This window comes from Arvicanthis niloticus, chromosome 3 (assembly GCF_011762505.2).
Source record: "Arvicanthis niloticus isolate mArvNil1 chromosome 3, mArvNil1.pat.X, whole genome shotgun sequence".
Taxonomy (NCBI): domain Eukaryota; kingdom Metazoa; phylum Chordata; class Mammalia; order Rodentia; family Muridae; genus Arvicanthis; species Arvicanthis niloticus.
The window spans coordinates 104484076-104499780 of NC_047660.1; the positions used below are offsets into that span (position 1 = coordinate 104484076).

Below are 15705 nucleotides of genomic sequence, written 5' to 3' on the forward strand. Positions count from 1 at the left end.
TCCCCACCACAAATGGTTGTGAGCCACCATGTAGTTGCTGGGAGTTCAGCCTTTATATTTTAAAAGTCTAGCCTTTAATGGATGAGCCATTTCTCTAGCCCCAACTTGTCTCAAATATTGAAAGACACTGTCTTTGAATCCTTTTTTGGAGTAACAAGTACTCTAAAAATTTTTAAAGCTCGTTATATTGGAGCAATGGCTTGCAGAAAAAACTTCTTTAGAGAAATCCACTAGTAAAGTATCACACAATGAATAATATACACTAAAAGATTTAACCTCTTAATTTTTTGTATTAAAGCAACAACAACAACAATATATATATATATATATATATATATATATATATATATATATTAAAACAATTAACCATTTTCTGAAGCAATTATTTCTAACAAATATCGCTTCATGGGCTCTTAAAAATTATGAATAAATTTACTGCCTGTAAACCTTTCACCTTTACCAGAAATGTAAAGGGATGGTATAAAATATCTTTTATATCTATAATTCTATAAGCATTTATTGAAATGGCAGCTGGAGTAGGCAAGTTAGGCTGTATAAATCTTAAATTTGAACTTTATTTTGGATTAATTTAATAACCAATCTTCCCTAGTCTAATGAGAACATCGGACAAAAGCCAACTTTATACGAGGGACAATGGCTGTACGGCCTTCAGCTGTGGCATTTTCAAAGATCATCTGTTCTATCACTGGCATTGCTTGCTCTGAGCTCCTACAGCGGCTTCCTACAAAAGTGAAGGTTGTTGTAAGTTTGATCGTTATAATGGTATTAAGAAATCTTCTATAAGAGAGGTCAAAATAGAGCCGACTTAAATTAAAAAGGGGCTACTCGACTGAATCAATCTATACTTTTGATGAATTTGTGTTGCTGGACCAAGAAAATATTATTTTGGGAGACAGACTCTAGGTTTGTGTTAGCAGAAAAGAAGAAAAAGCTTTGGACTTCTTCCAACATAACAAAGATCAGATTTCATGGAAAAAGACCCCATGAAATCTTGGCTGGAGACAAGAAGAATGAATTCAAGAAGACAAAATAGGACAGGTAATATGATTTGTTGATGTCTCTATATGGGAAAAGCCCTGAATCTGTCTGACATATAAAAATATCTCTAGCCAGAACTTCAGCTATATATAGACGATTGATCTTGTCGCTACAGAATCCTCAAAATTCATCATGCCATCATTTTAGGAATGAATATTTATGTTATAATTTGGTTGTATGATCAAACTGACCCTTAAACAAAGGCTTTTTCCTGCTCTAATGAAGAGCAAAAATTTATCTTTAACTTATCTGTGCATATTGCACATTCTATTCTTATATTGATAAAGAAACATATATTGTTTTATTTTTGTGGATAAAAACAACCAAGAGGAGAGCTGTGACAGGATTCACTCTCAGGGATGTGAAATGTTGAAACCTGCTGCTTCATCTTCCTGACCAATCCTACCTAATGCTGTTTTCAGAAACTTGCTTCTAAAACTTCAGAAAGGACTGCTGATCCCAGATGACTTTGGATCATCCAGACTTTTAGATTATTCTACTCAGAATTTCGGTTAAGACATAAACTTTCTCAGCACATAGAGACTGGACAACAAATAATGTAGACTAGTTTTCTTTTGACTTAACCATTATTTCCAATTCTCTTTTTGGGCCCCCAAAAAGGAATTCCTTGCCTCAATTAAGCAAAAAGCAATTATAAGAAGACTGTCATCCCAGTAACTTAAGTTGGGGTAGATGGTTTTGGTCATTTCACTAATCATAGAATTTTTGTCATTTTAAGGAATGATTACAAATAATCATTTATAATCCCACAACATGTCTACCTGCACATTACTATGCTTCTCACCACAATGATAATGGAATAAACCTCTGAAGCCAGCCCCAATTAAACGCTTTCCTTTATAAAAATCATATGTTTACATTATAGGCCTGCATAGGTGGAAAAGGAAATAGAGCACTTAGATTTTGTGACTTCTATTTTTCTTTCTTAGGTAAAGATAAGAGAGTTGAAAAGAAAAAAGGGAGATATGGTAATATAATAAAGTAGACAAATAGCAATGAATTATTAAATCAACTCTTAAACAAAATCATTTTATAACCATAAACTTGATAGAGATCTTTATATTTGGATAAAAAAATATCGATACAGACTTTCTGTATAGATACAGGTTTAACGTTTTCATTGAGGGTCACTCCATTATCATCAAGCCAGGAACATGGCTTCATCAAGGCAGGCATGGTGCAGGAGAAGCTGAGAGTTCTACATCTTTTTTCTCTTATATTTGTCCCTTTCTGATTCTCTTACTTTTCTGTGTCAGCACATCCATTGGTCTTATGGCACTTATAATTTGAGCCCATTAAAATTTAATTTGATTTAATTATGTAAAAAAACTCAATTATAAATACCACTATATAGGACATTCTTGCAATAACTATTTTTCAAAATAGTTATTTCAAAATTTATCAAAGCCAACTGCTTTGATAAATTCTAGGGAGATCTACTATTTGACCCAGAAAATAATGACAGCTTTCACAAGCAGATAACTTCAAGCTTAGTTCCATCAAGAGGGTCATTAGGAATATGTATTTCCCAGTGCTCTACTTCAGTCAGCTTGTGGTTAGGAACACAATAGGAGGAGTGGTTTCATTAGACTCCATATTATAGCTTTGCACAATCATGATGAAAAATGTAAACTAGCATGTCTTTCATTGTTCTTTTGTATTAGGCCAAAAAACAAACAACAAATTCTTCCCATAATCTATACAGGAACAAACAGGCCAGTGTTGAGTCACATTCCTTGCTGTGGTTATAAGACAGAACTAGGGAGGGAAAATCAAACACTCACTTTCTTCTTTGATAATTGATGACAGGTTTCACAAACATTATTAGAAAAGAGTCAGGGTTAGCTGTAGAATTTGAAAACAACAAAAGGAGCCTGGATGTAACTTCTGAGATTATTGGAACCACTTATATTTCAACATAGCTGTCACACATGTAATGATATTTTTAATGTTATCACTTTAAAATGCCTCCTTTATGTTTAACTTGAAGATTCAACATAATATCCTGTGCCAACAGAGTTGCTTACTTCCCTGGACATTATTACTTTTCTGTGTTTCAAAATTTTCAGTATTCAGTCCACACAAAGTATATCATAATAAGTGACTACTAAATAGATTTTGAATACAACTTCTATTCAATTTTAATAAACACCTAGATTTCTTCAACTAAGCATTTTAGTAATTGTTATGAAGGCAATACAGAGCTAAATATTCAGTTTGTATTATGAAAAGGCTTATAAATTAATGTTAGTGCCAAGTATAAATACTTAAAATGAATGAAAATTTAATATACCAAAATGCTCAACTACCATAGATGAAGAAACCAAAATATTCCATGACAAAACCAAATTTACACAATATATTTTCACAAATCCAGCCCTACAAAGGATAACAGAGAGAAAACTCCAACACAAGGAGAAAAGTTATACCTTAAAAAAAGCAAGAAAGTAATCTTCTTCCAAAAAAAAAAAAAAAAAGAAGATAGCCACACAAAAATAATTCCACCTCTAATAACAAAAATAACAAAAAGCATAATCACTTTCCTTCAATATCTTCAAACATCAATGGACTTAATTCTCCTATAAAAAGACAAAGACTAACAGACTAGATATCTAAACAGGACCCAGAGTATTGCTGCATATAGGAAATACACCTTAGTGACAAAAAAAAGACAACACCTCAGAGTAGGCAGCTGGAAAACAATTTTTCAAGCAAATGGTCCCAAGAAACAAGCTGGAGTAGTCATTCTAATATAGAATAAAATTGACTTTCAACCAAAAGTTATCAAAATGATAAAGAAGGAGACTTCATACACATCAAAGGAAAAATCAACTGAGATAAAATCTCAATTCTGAACATCTATGCTCCAAATGCAAGGGCACATTGATTAAAGAAACTTTACTAAAGCTCAAAGCACACATTGCACCTCACACAATAATAGTGGGAGACTTCAACACCCCACTCTCATCAATGGACAAATTATGGAAACAGAAACACAGTGCAACTAAGAGAAGCTATGAACCAAATGGATTTAGCAGATATCTATAGAATAATTCATCCAAAAACAGAAGAATAGACCTTCTTCTCAGCACCTCATGGTACCTTCTCCAAAATTGACCATAAAGAGCATGGTGGCTGCCAGAGTGACAGGTAAGATATGTTGGTGCTGGGACAAAGAATGATGCTAACCTGTGAGCTTGCTGATTGCCTTGACAATGGTGACTGGGAAGCTGTATTGGACATATATTCCTGACTCACCATTGCTTACCTATACCCCTGATGGCATAAGCTGCCTTGCCTCAAGTTCTTAGACCTTGTGAAACAGAGAATCAAAAAGAGAAGTTATAATGCCTCTAGTATTGTTTTTAAATGTGACCAGTTATTCAAACTCAATTATGGACTGGTCTAGAAATCAATCCAATATTGGAAATCACAGTCTTCATTTGGAAGGCTGGTTCTGGACATTTTCAGAGACATATTTGGAAGTTAGCTGCAGTTCTCTATGATGTTATGTTAGCAAGAGATAAAGTTGGGACAGAATCTAGAGTTCAAACAAGTGTTGGTGCATGTGTTAAGGCTCTTTTAAATGTCAAGTTAAATTTTCTTTTGTTTCTTCTAGAGTATTTAATGTAAGCTGCATTGATTGTACACTTTCTAATTGTGTTAATGTGTTGAAGCCTGGCATATCTATTATGGGAGTCTATCAGCCAGCTTTTGTTTTATTGCCTTGAGTATTACATAACCTTGGTATTCTGTAAAAAGCTTGCAAGTACTGGAAGAAGTGAGTCAGGCTTTAAGCAGAAGCTAGAGGGTAGTGGGCTTGATTATTGCTGGTATAACAGCTTTAATTATATTAATTGCTAGCACCACTGGTTCTGCAATTGCTTTGACACAGAAAGTTAAGACAGCTACTTTTGTTAATCATTTAGCAAAAAAATATTACTAATGTGTTGAGTATACAAGAGGATTTAGATAGGTGTTTGAAACAATGGATTGATGCTCTTTATCCTCTTCAAATTATTGGAAGGATATTCAGAGTTTAGGAGTAAGGACCCATCTTGAGTGTCATGCCAAATACCATTGGATTTGTGTTACTTCTAAAATTTACAATGATAGTCATTATAATTTGGAAAAAGTTTAAAGACATTTGTAGTATATTTGGCATAATTCTAAAACCTCTCTGGATGTTTTAACTTTGTATAGTGAGCTTATGAATTTAAAGAATGCTGCTCTGCTGAGCATTGATGTGGCAGATGCTGCTGATAAAATTACCCTTGGCCTGAGGTCAGTATTTCTATTTTGGTCAAGCTTCAAGAATGGTGTATATATATTCTGATCATGTTAGCCCTTTTTGTCCTGGGAATACTTTTATTCCTACCCATCATGTTAAAGCTTGTCTTTAACAACATCAACATGTTGGCAGCTAAAGTACATGGCTTTAACCTGAAAATGGACCCCCAGACAGTTATTAATTTAGCAGGCTGGCAAGCCAAGAACAGGTAAGATTGTGCACAGAACCTTACCAACCTAAGACAGAAGGGCACTGCTTTTGATAATGCATATTCCATGATGTGTAAGGAAGGCATTCTTGTCAGAATAATTTAAAACAGGCTCAGTCTTGTTTACAAAATAAGAAAGAAGGCGAGAGGTGGAGAGCATTTGAGGCTGTTTGGCAAGAATCTGACATTGGCCAAGGACAAGGAAATGGGCTGCTTGGCAGGAATATGACATTGACCAAGGACAAGGAACTCATGGCTTCAGGCAGGAATCTAACATTAGGCTAGAAGAAAGAAGTAATTTCAGACAGGAATCTCAATATTAGGCTAGAACAAAAAAGTAATTTCAGGCAGGAATCTAAATCTTAGGCTAGAACAAAGAAGTAGGCTTCAGACATGAAAATGACTTTGGGCTAGGACAGGGAAATAGGCTCAGATATTTTTGTCAACCTGATAAGCCCTTAGAAATAGTGATCATGGGAGTGATCACAGAACTTTGTTTATTGCCTTGCTTGTTCTTTAATTATTTGTATTTATTGTCTTTCTTGGTCCTTGACTGTTTACATCTATTTTATTACTAGGACTTCAACCTAGAACTGATTTTAATACTTGCATGTAATTAAAATGGTATAAAGGCAAAAAGGAGGAGGGGGATATGATGGGGGTTTCGGGGGGCTGGGGAAAGGGAATGACATCTGAAATGTAAATAAATTAAATATCCAATAAAAAACAAAAAAATAATATTCAAGTGAGCCCTAAAACAGTAATTAATTTTTCTAGTGGTTTTTAAAAGTAGCTATTATCCTAGCTACTTTGGATACTGAGCCAGAAGTATCACAGGTTGAAGTCTGAATTGCTTACAGAATGAGGTTAAGGATAGCATGCAAAGGAAAATAATGCCTCAAAATAAAAGAGCAAAAGAGAGCTAGGGATATGTCTTAGTTCTAGAGTTCTTGTCTAACCTGTAGGGTTCTGGGTACAATTCCTCCTATCACAAACAGTAACAACAAAACTAAACAAAAACATTCTAGTTTTGGTACCAGTAAGGATATTTGAGGAAGGCTGGTTTCAGGATAGAATGGTGAATGTAAAAAAAGATAGCAACATGGCTTGATGTGTAAATTATTTTAAAAGGACACTATAGAAAGTCAGTGTATATAATATGCGTGGAATACTATGATCTATTCTGAAGTGTGTATCTCTTAAACATCAACAGGAAACTGAGTTTGTTATTTGAGATAATAAAGTGTGAGCACTCCTGACATGTCAGAGCTAGACAGGCAAAGAAAAAAACAGTAGTATGGCAGAAAATGAAAAGAACTAGAGGGGAGGGGTAATTTGTAGAATCCCACCTTCATTGGAGGGACAGGACATCAAGTGGAGGGATGGGTTTGCCATCCCATTGTCAAAAGGTCTGACCCAGAATTTTTCTTGAAGGAACTGCAGGGAAAAAGATGGAGAAGAAACTGAGGAAAAGGAGGTCCAGTAACAAGCCTAAATTGGGATCTAGCTCAAGTGGAGGCCTGGGGCCCTGACACTGTTACCGATGCTGTGGTGTGCTTACAGAAAGAAGCCTACCTAGCATGGCTGCCCTCTGAGAGCCCCAACAAGTTGCTGAAAGAATCAGATGTGGATACTAGCACCCAACCAATAATCAGAAGCCAGGGAACCCTGTGGATGAATTGAGGAAAAGCTGGAAGAAGCTGAGGAGGTTGGCCTAATGGGAAGACACCAATATCAACTGACTTGGACCCCTGAGTTCTCTCAGATACTGAGCCACCAAACAGGCAGCATATACCAGCTAATATGAGCCTTCCCCCCACCTCCCCAACACATACCCAGCAGAGGACTGCCTGGTCTAGCCTCAGTGAGAGAAGATGCACCTAATGTTCAAGAGACTTGAGGCCCCAGAGAGTAGGGAGGCTTGGTGGGGGTGGGGACAGGTGAATGGGGACATCCTCTTGGAGTGGGCAGGGGAAGTGGTATGGGATTTGAAGATGGAGAGCAGTGTGAGGGAAGACTGGGAGGGAGAGGAAGTCTGGACTGTAAAAATAATTTTAAAATAAAAAAAAAAGAGCTACAACTCAAGAGTAGATATTTCTAAACAGATAAGCCAATTAGATAATATATTTAAGCATTACAAAAACTACTCTAGAAATCAGACTGTGAACAGCCTCACCAGCAAATATATAGCACCCCAAGATAGCAGTAAATACAGTTCCCTGATGATATGCATGTGGGCAGTCCAACAAGACTTTGAAAATGTTTAGATTGTTTACTTGGAATTTTAAAAAGTGACAATGTAGATGTGCCTATATGGAAACTCAGCTTGTGGTTGTAACAGGCTCTTTTCTACCTGCTTTTTTTCGTGTGCTTTTTGACATTTATGTTGGATATTCTAGCTATTTTCATGCCCAGGCTTGTGTATAGGTGTATTATAACACAATTAGGGAAATGCTTTTAAAGTCAATTGTTTTGAAAAAATAGATATTCCTAGTTTAAGAAGAAATGCCGTTATTTAAAAAAAAAAAACAGGTAAAAAAATGCCTTTATTGAAAGAGTATATTTTTCACATCTGCTAAAGTAGATCCAATAATCTTGAACATAACATTCACAGTTATATTATTGTAGGAGGCAATGAACAAAAACAACATTATTTATTGTCTTGATTCTTAGAAGAAGAAATCTTCAGTTGAGGCATGATTAAAAAGATCTCCATATACTAGACATTATGCAATTAAAGCACATGTGCAAACTCAGACACTGCAATGCACAGATGCATTTTAATTAGCCACAGGTGCTACCATACAACATTCATAACCTGCTGGGTCAAATTTAGCAATGTGGACACCTGGGTTATTTTGGCTAGATAAAATATAGTCAACCTGTCATTGTATTATAAACAGATGATCTGGGACACATTTTATATCTGCATGCATAGCAAGCACAAACCATCACAATGATGCAAATAAATGGATATGAATCCATGCACATCTTTCATCTGTCATTCAGAATGTCTTCATCTATAAATGAGTTTTTACATATAAAAAAAGACAACTGAAAATACTTCAAGCTTATATATTTCAAGTGAAAAATACTCAAAGCACAGTAGATCTCATAATAAAGCGAATTGTAATAGAAATTTAGATACAGGAACTATCTGGCAAAGAATTTTAGCAGCTAATTAGATAATTGAATACCCATGACAGTCAGTTGATTTCCAAAATGAGTGGGTCATTTGCTAGAAATATAAGTTTATTTGTACCCTTTTGTGTGTACAAACAGGCATGTGTCCAACTGTCTGTAAAGCCAAGCTCAGAGCTTCCATCTGATTTTTCAAAAAGAAACTTGCCTACCATTTGTCATCCATTAGTCTACCATAGCAACATATAAGCCCTTAACTTGTGGCTTTCAAAAAAGAGTAATTTGAGGCATGTTTTTTGTTTTGTTTTGTTTTGTTTTGTTTTGTTTTTAAGAGAAGCTTTTAAAAGAGAATCATTTCTAGCAATGAAAGTAGCATTGGAGGAAAAAAAGGGTGAATAATTGTGTTCGCTGCATTTTAAAACAAAAGGTAATTGTTCCTAGTCACTTAAAGCTTCTCAAATGAGACTTTTATAACTCATACTATATTTAAATGTGGAAGGCAACAAACAAAAGTAAAGAAAATTATGAACATATTCACACAGACAGATAGTTTGCTACTACCTTTGCAGCAAGATTTTCATATTTGTATACTTTAAATACAGGGCACTGTATTAAAGCCTCTGTGCTGGAAAACTGAGAATCTCTGAGTCTGAGGGACAGAAAGGACATCTCAGCCTTTGATGCTCACTTCCATACTTACTTACCAGACAAAAGTTGCCATGAAAATCACATTCATTGGAAGTAGATATTATATGAATAATCAAAAAGCTTCCCCTGAGATAAACCATACAATATTTGAGGCTATTCATTATTGCAGCATAATATAGCCATCCTACTCAGAACTGTTTATAATTCTTGAATATTCATTATATGTCTACTTCCTATGATCTATTGCACCTAAGGACCTGGATCCAAATCAAACACTCTAATAAGCTAATGTAGAAACACCAGTAAACAATGAAATACTAACTCACAAATAAGTTCTCACCCCTCTTTAAGGTAAGTTCTCTTATCAAAAGACAAAAGCCATAGTAAAAACCCACAACCAAACAAAGTATAGAGTTGTTGAGCCCAGCCTCAATGGTTACATCTACATATCAACTTTTACATCTAAGTTTGTAAGAGCCAGAGTTTACTAAAAGACTGTATCTCCTAAAAATGCCAGAAACTACACCCATAAAATCTCAGCTCTATGACTGCCTAAACATTGGCTGAGCAATTCAGCAATAACAGACATGCCAGCAAATGAGGAAAAGCTCTTGAGGCCTCAAACACACACACACACACACACACACACACACACACACACACACACACACACAAATAGTAATTAAAGAATGCTTAAAATGCTAAAAATCATCATTCCCTGAAGCAAATCAGTTGGTAATCCAATACTAAATAGTCAGTCCTGAAAAGACACATGAATGTAGTATTATTCAAAAGAAAGAGGTTATAGTTACTAATATACACATGTTCATATAACAACAATTCATTTTAAACATGAATTATAAAAGGGAACAAGGAAAGTGATATATAGAATGGTTAGAATGATAAAGATGAAGGAAGAAATGACATAGTTATGGTCTTAAAAAAAGAAAAATATCAGAAAGTCCAAATCAAGAATAATGAATTACAAATCCTGTTATTGGCCAAAAAAATCCTAATAAATCTCATAGTCAGCTCAACATGGAGCTGAATTTTTAATATTAATAATAATAATTAACTTAAACAATCTTTATTTGAGTAAAGTATAAGTTTTTCACCAAAGAACGCTAGAGTTCACTTTTAAAAATATAAAAGGATAATAATTTCAAAGCAATGAATTTCCATTTTTTTTCACAGTCCTCAACAGCCTCCTTGTGGAAAAAAAAAAGATTCAAAGAAATCAATGATCAAGTGCCATAATCAGAAATTGAATCCACATCTCTATGTTTCTAGAAAGAATACACCTGCTGACTTTCAAATTAGGAAGATCCTCTCTCATTTCAGAAGAAATCGGAATGTGTGGTCAAAGAGTTGGTTTCTATCAAAGACTTGTGTTCTTTCCCCATTTAAAAAAATTAACACTAGGAAGTTTCTCAGCAATTGCTCAAACACTTTATTGTGTTAAAAAGTGATCCGTCAAACAAAGACAAAAATATAATTTCTATTGCATCTATTTTTCAGTAGTTAAGTAGTGGGTTTGACTTTATAGTCTATTCTTTATTTACAAAATAATAATACTTGAAAGGGCACTCTTAGTACTATAAAGAACAGTTGACTCTGATCTGAGAAACTGGGGACAGATTCTGTTCCCCACCTTTCAGAGCCCTTCCTGAGGAAGGTCCTAAATTTGGACTATCATCTGCTTTGAAGTGTGGTTCTTCTTGACATATTCCAAAGAATTCACTTAAAACTTAGATACTCTTTGAGATTTTCTGAAACCAAGTGTCAAAAAACATAGCAAGTAGTGACAGCTGCTCTTCCATGTTGTGGCCTCTCATAGGTATTCGAGTACTTTAAATAGACAATCATCTAAAATTATAAAACATACACAGAGTATTAAAGAATTAGTACCAAAATATAAATTATTAATAATTTCTGTATTGCTTTATTAATTTTATGTAGTTAATTAGTTTTGTTATTGATTATAGTGCTTTTATATAATTTATTAAGTAGAAATTATCATAATTTGAATATGTTGCTCTTTGGTTTTCAGAGCTGGGCACTGAACCCAGGACCTTTTGACATGCTTGGCTATCTATAGCATGGAGGTGATTCTCAAGCCCTAGATGTAATCATATTAAGAAAACTATATTAACCTCTTTTTCCAGTTTTTATATTTAGCTACTAGATATTAAGAACTACATAGAGGTCTCACATTATGTTTCTGCTCAACAACATTGTGTAGAGATTTACAAAGTAAATTATTTGTTCTACCACAATCAAATCTCAAATATAGGTATGGGACATGAATGTTGATGCATAGAAGCAAAGTCATCAAGAAAACATGAAAAAGTTTGAAACATTATACTTATTAACGAATGTGCAAATGAACACAGTACCTTCTCAAGTTGAAACTTCAAGGACCCTGAAGACAAAAAAACAGCAGACACATTACAATTAAAGAAAAGCAACAACAAATCCTTTATGACATCCTATTGTCAGTGAACTTTCAATGCATTTAAAATTTCCATGCTTTTGTTTCTAGGTAAAATAGTTAAAGCAGAAGTGACTGTATTTGCTTTCTTGCCAGTACTAACATTTGGATAAAAAAAAAGATACATCCTGGAGATCCTGGACATCTGCAAATCTTACAATCCTAATCAAAGATAACCCACTGGGCTGAGGATGTACATTGGTAAAACCCTGGCCTAGTAGTTAAGTTGTCAAGATTGCTAGTGCTGCAGCTCCTCCAGCCCCAACGAAGTGGCCAGTTACTCGACAAGGTCTTTCCTGGGTGTATTTGAAGAAGATATTACTGCTATTTCCAATTATATGAACCCATTGTATCAAGCTATGCATCAGATTTTCAATGCGCAGAATGAATTAAGTGCAGCAACATACCTAAATTCGAAACTTTTGAAAGAATATGAAAAATGGAATTTTCATCTGGGGGGGAGGTGATAATGAAGTTATGAGCTCTACTTTGCAGCAGTTTTCCAAGATCATAAATGAGATTTGCCTCTTTGGAGATTTTATATAAATTAACCTATGTAATGTGTGGATTGTAAGCTTAGCTCTTGTCATGCAGTACTTTCAACTCAACTTGTTGATGTCATGATGTTCCCAATTTCCTGGTTTAAAGAAAGAGATCTGAAATAAATATTGACACTAAAAGAGGTGTTGCTAGTAATGACCATGATGCTGCAATTAATAGGTACATTGGTTGTCAAAAAAAAAGAGAGAAAATGATAACATATAAAGTAACAGAGGATGTGTATACTTCCAGGAAAAATACAACACAAGACCATGATACATTATTTTTGTGCACTAAATACTCTTCAGTATAAGAAGAAAATAGCTTTGTTAGAACCTCTATTTGGATACATGCAGGCTCAGGTAAGTTTCTTTAAGATGGGTTCTGAAAATCTCAATGGACAACTGAAAGAATTTTTAGCTAACATTGGAACAAGTGTACAGAATGTTCTAAGGGAAATAGATGTTGATGTAGAGACCATGCAACACACAATAGAAGACATGGAGATAGCCAGTGTCCCTTATACCTTCCTTACCCAGTTCCCTGTCAATTGAAATTTTACCCAAAAGGCTGGATACCTAAGTTCTAGGAATAAAAGAAGCTTGGTGTCATCTATCTAGGATAGACAGTTTTACCTTATGAAACATAGAAACTTAATGAGTCAAGCCCGAGGATATGTGACAAGAGGCCTAGCCATAGGCATAGACCACTGTTCAGTGATGACTGTGAACTGTGAAGACAGATGATACTGTTTTCAGATCATTTATTTTGATGGAAAAAAATCTTCAATTTTGTAAGCAGAGAGTAAAAACGGCCATGAAGAGTGGATCTGTACAATAAACAACGTATTTAAGTAAATATACTTGAGTGAAAATCCAGAGGAAACTGCCGCACAAGTGAATCAATGTTCTAAAAGCAATCACACCTTCCCCATCTTTTCAGCAGATGATAGAGACATGAGAGCTTGTGTCGAGGAGGACAGCCTCGGCCACCAACAACTCAAACCAGCAGTTCAGGATCCTTGGGATTGGAATCTACAAATTTGGCTGCCCTCTCTCTCAATTCTCTTGTTGCTCCAGATACTCCAATACAGTTTGGTATCATTTCTTCTGTATGTGAAGATTAGCCTGACCTGGCAAAAGCCTTTGACCAAGGATACAAGTGTACAGATTCATTTGAAAAATCTGGAGGAAGCACAAAATCAGAAACTGAAGACTCCTTTCTATCAGTGACTTAATGTCCAACTCGGTTCTATAGAGGTAAAGTCAGATGATCCTCCAAATGTTGTCTGTGAAACAATGTGCTAGATCTTAGCTGCTCAGAACATCCACATCATCTTTCATATGATAGAATCACATTTATTAGTCACTTATGACTCTGTATAAATAATTGATCTACATACCCAAGTTACAAGGCTCAGATTTTCATTACCATGTACAGTTCTGTATGTTATGCACAAGGAAAATAAACGACTTTTTGGATTTATTCTCTGGACATCAGGCAGAAGAAATGAGAGTAATTTGTCATCAGTCTGCTATATATGTAAATCAAACATTGAGGGGGAAAAGATTTGTGATTCTGTTGTATTGGCAAAACACATGGCTTTGTATGTTGAACTGTATCATGGGGCATCAGAAAAACAAAAAGAAATCGAGAGTAAAGAGAAACAACAGAAAGAACTCAGCAAACAAAAACAGATTGAGAAGGACTTGAGAGAACAGAGTCAGTTGATAGCTGCCTGCAGTAGACCAAACCAGGCTGGTAATGAGGGTCAGCTTGTTCTTAGCAGTAGCCAACCAGAAGTGAATGATTTGGGAGAAGGAAAAAAAGAAAGAGTCAGAAGCATAAACCTTTTGCTTTTTGACTGGAATGTGGGAAAACGTATCTCTGCTAAAAAGATTAAGAAAAAGATTAAGCTTTATATTTTTGTGTTTCAGCTTCATTTAAAAAGACTGAATTTGATAACAGGTTATATTGAGCATTTCCCCTTAAAAAATAAAATACTATGCTTTGTCATCCAAGTCTGCTTTCCTAAACAAGAGCTGCTTAATTGTCTGTAGTAGATTGCTGCAGAATTACACCTACTCAAGATATTTTTCCTTTAAATTGTGAGCTTTTTATCTTGCACCGTAATCAGCCATCTCCATAAGAAATCATTTACTCTCCAGATTCTGACATTCATGTGTGTACGCTCTCCTTTTCATTAGGAATGCATTGTGGGTAGTAGTTAGGGAGTATTCAACTAAATGAGCTTAAAATCCTTCTTGATTCTCCTTTCCTCTCCTCTGTGTCCCCCACTCTGTAACTTTTAGCTCTGCCTCCCTTTTCCCTGTCTGATCACAGGCCTCCTGCTGCACTAATGTTTAAATAGATTGGACAGGGAGCATCTTGTCACACCCGCACACCTTTAAGCAACTGATTTTGCTTTGCTTGTGTTTTATTCTCTCATATAATATTTCCTGACTATATTTTTCCTCTCTCATCTCTTCCAAGTCCTCACTCAACATTTCTTTTTCCCCACATCCACTCCTCTTCTATTACCCTTCAGAAAAGAGTTAGTTTGGACAACTGATTCTAGATAATGAATTCAGAAAACAACCTGGAAAAAAGACAGCATCTTTGACAAATACTGCTTGTCCTACTAGATGTCTACATGTAGAAGAATGCAAATAAATACTTACAACTCTGCAGAAAAAAATCAACATAAAAACAAATATACTGTACCTGATAGAAGAGAAAATGGGTAGTACCCTTGAACTTAGTTGTTCAAGAGGAGACTTCCTGAACAGACCACTGATAGTACAGGCACTAAAATGAACAATCACTGACTGAGATGTGATGAAACTTAAATATCTTCTCTAAGGCAAAGGGCACTGAATTTCAGACAAAGCAGCAGTCTACAGCATGAAAAACTATTTTTACCAACTTTATATCAAATACAGGGCAAATATCCAATATATGCAAGTAATTAATTAAGCTAGGTACTAAAATACCAAATACCCCAACTTTTTAAAAAATGTAGTAAATATAATCAGAGAATTACTAAAAGAGGAAATTGAAATAGATGAAGACTTAAAGAAATGTTCAATATCCTTAGCTAGCATTTAAATGTGAATCAAAACTACTTTTTTTTAACCTGTCAAAATGTAACTCAAGTGACAGTTCATGCTGGTGATCATGTGTAATAAGAGAAAACCTCACTCACTGATGATGGGACTGTAATCTTGAAAATCTATAAGGCAGTTCTGCAGATAGTTGGGAATTGATTTTCCTCAAGATCCAGCTATACCATTTCTGGTCTTATGC

The 15705-nt window shown here is 35.0% G+C and overlaps 1 pseudogene; it reads left to right on the forward strand.

Annotated features, from left to right (window-relative positions):
* LOC117705693 (DCC-interacting protein 13-alpha-like) overlaps positions 1-14459 on the forward strand; it is a 144653-nt pseudogene extending 130194 nt beyond the window's left edge.
* Positions 14460-15705: the final 1246 nt, after the last annotated feature.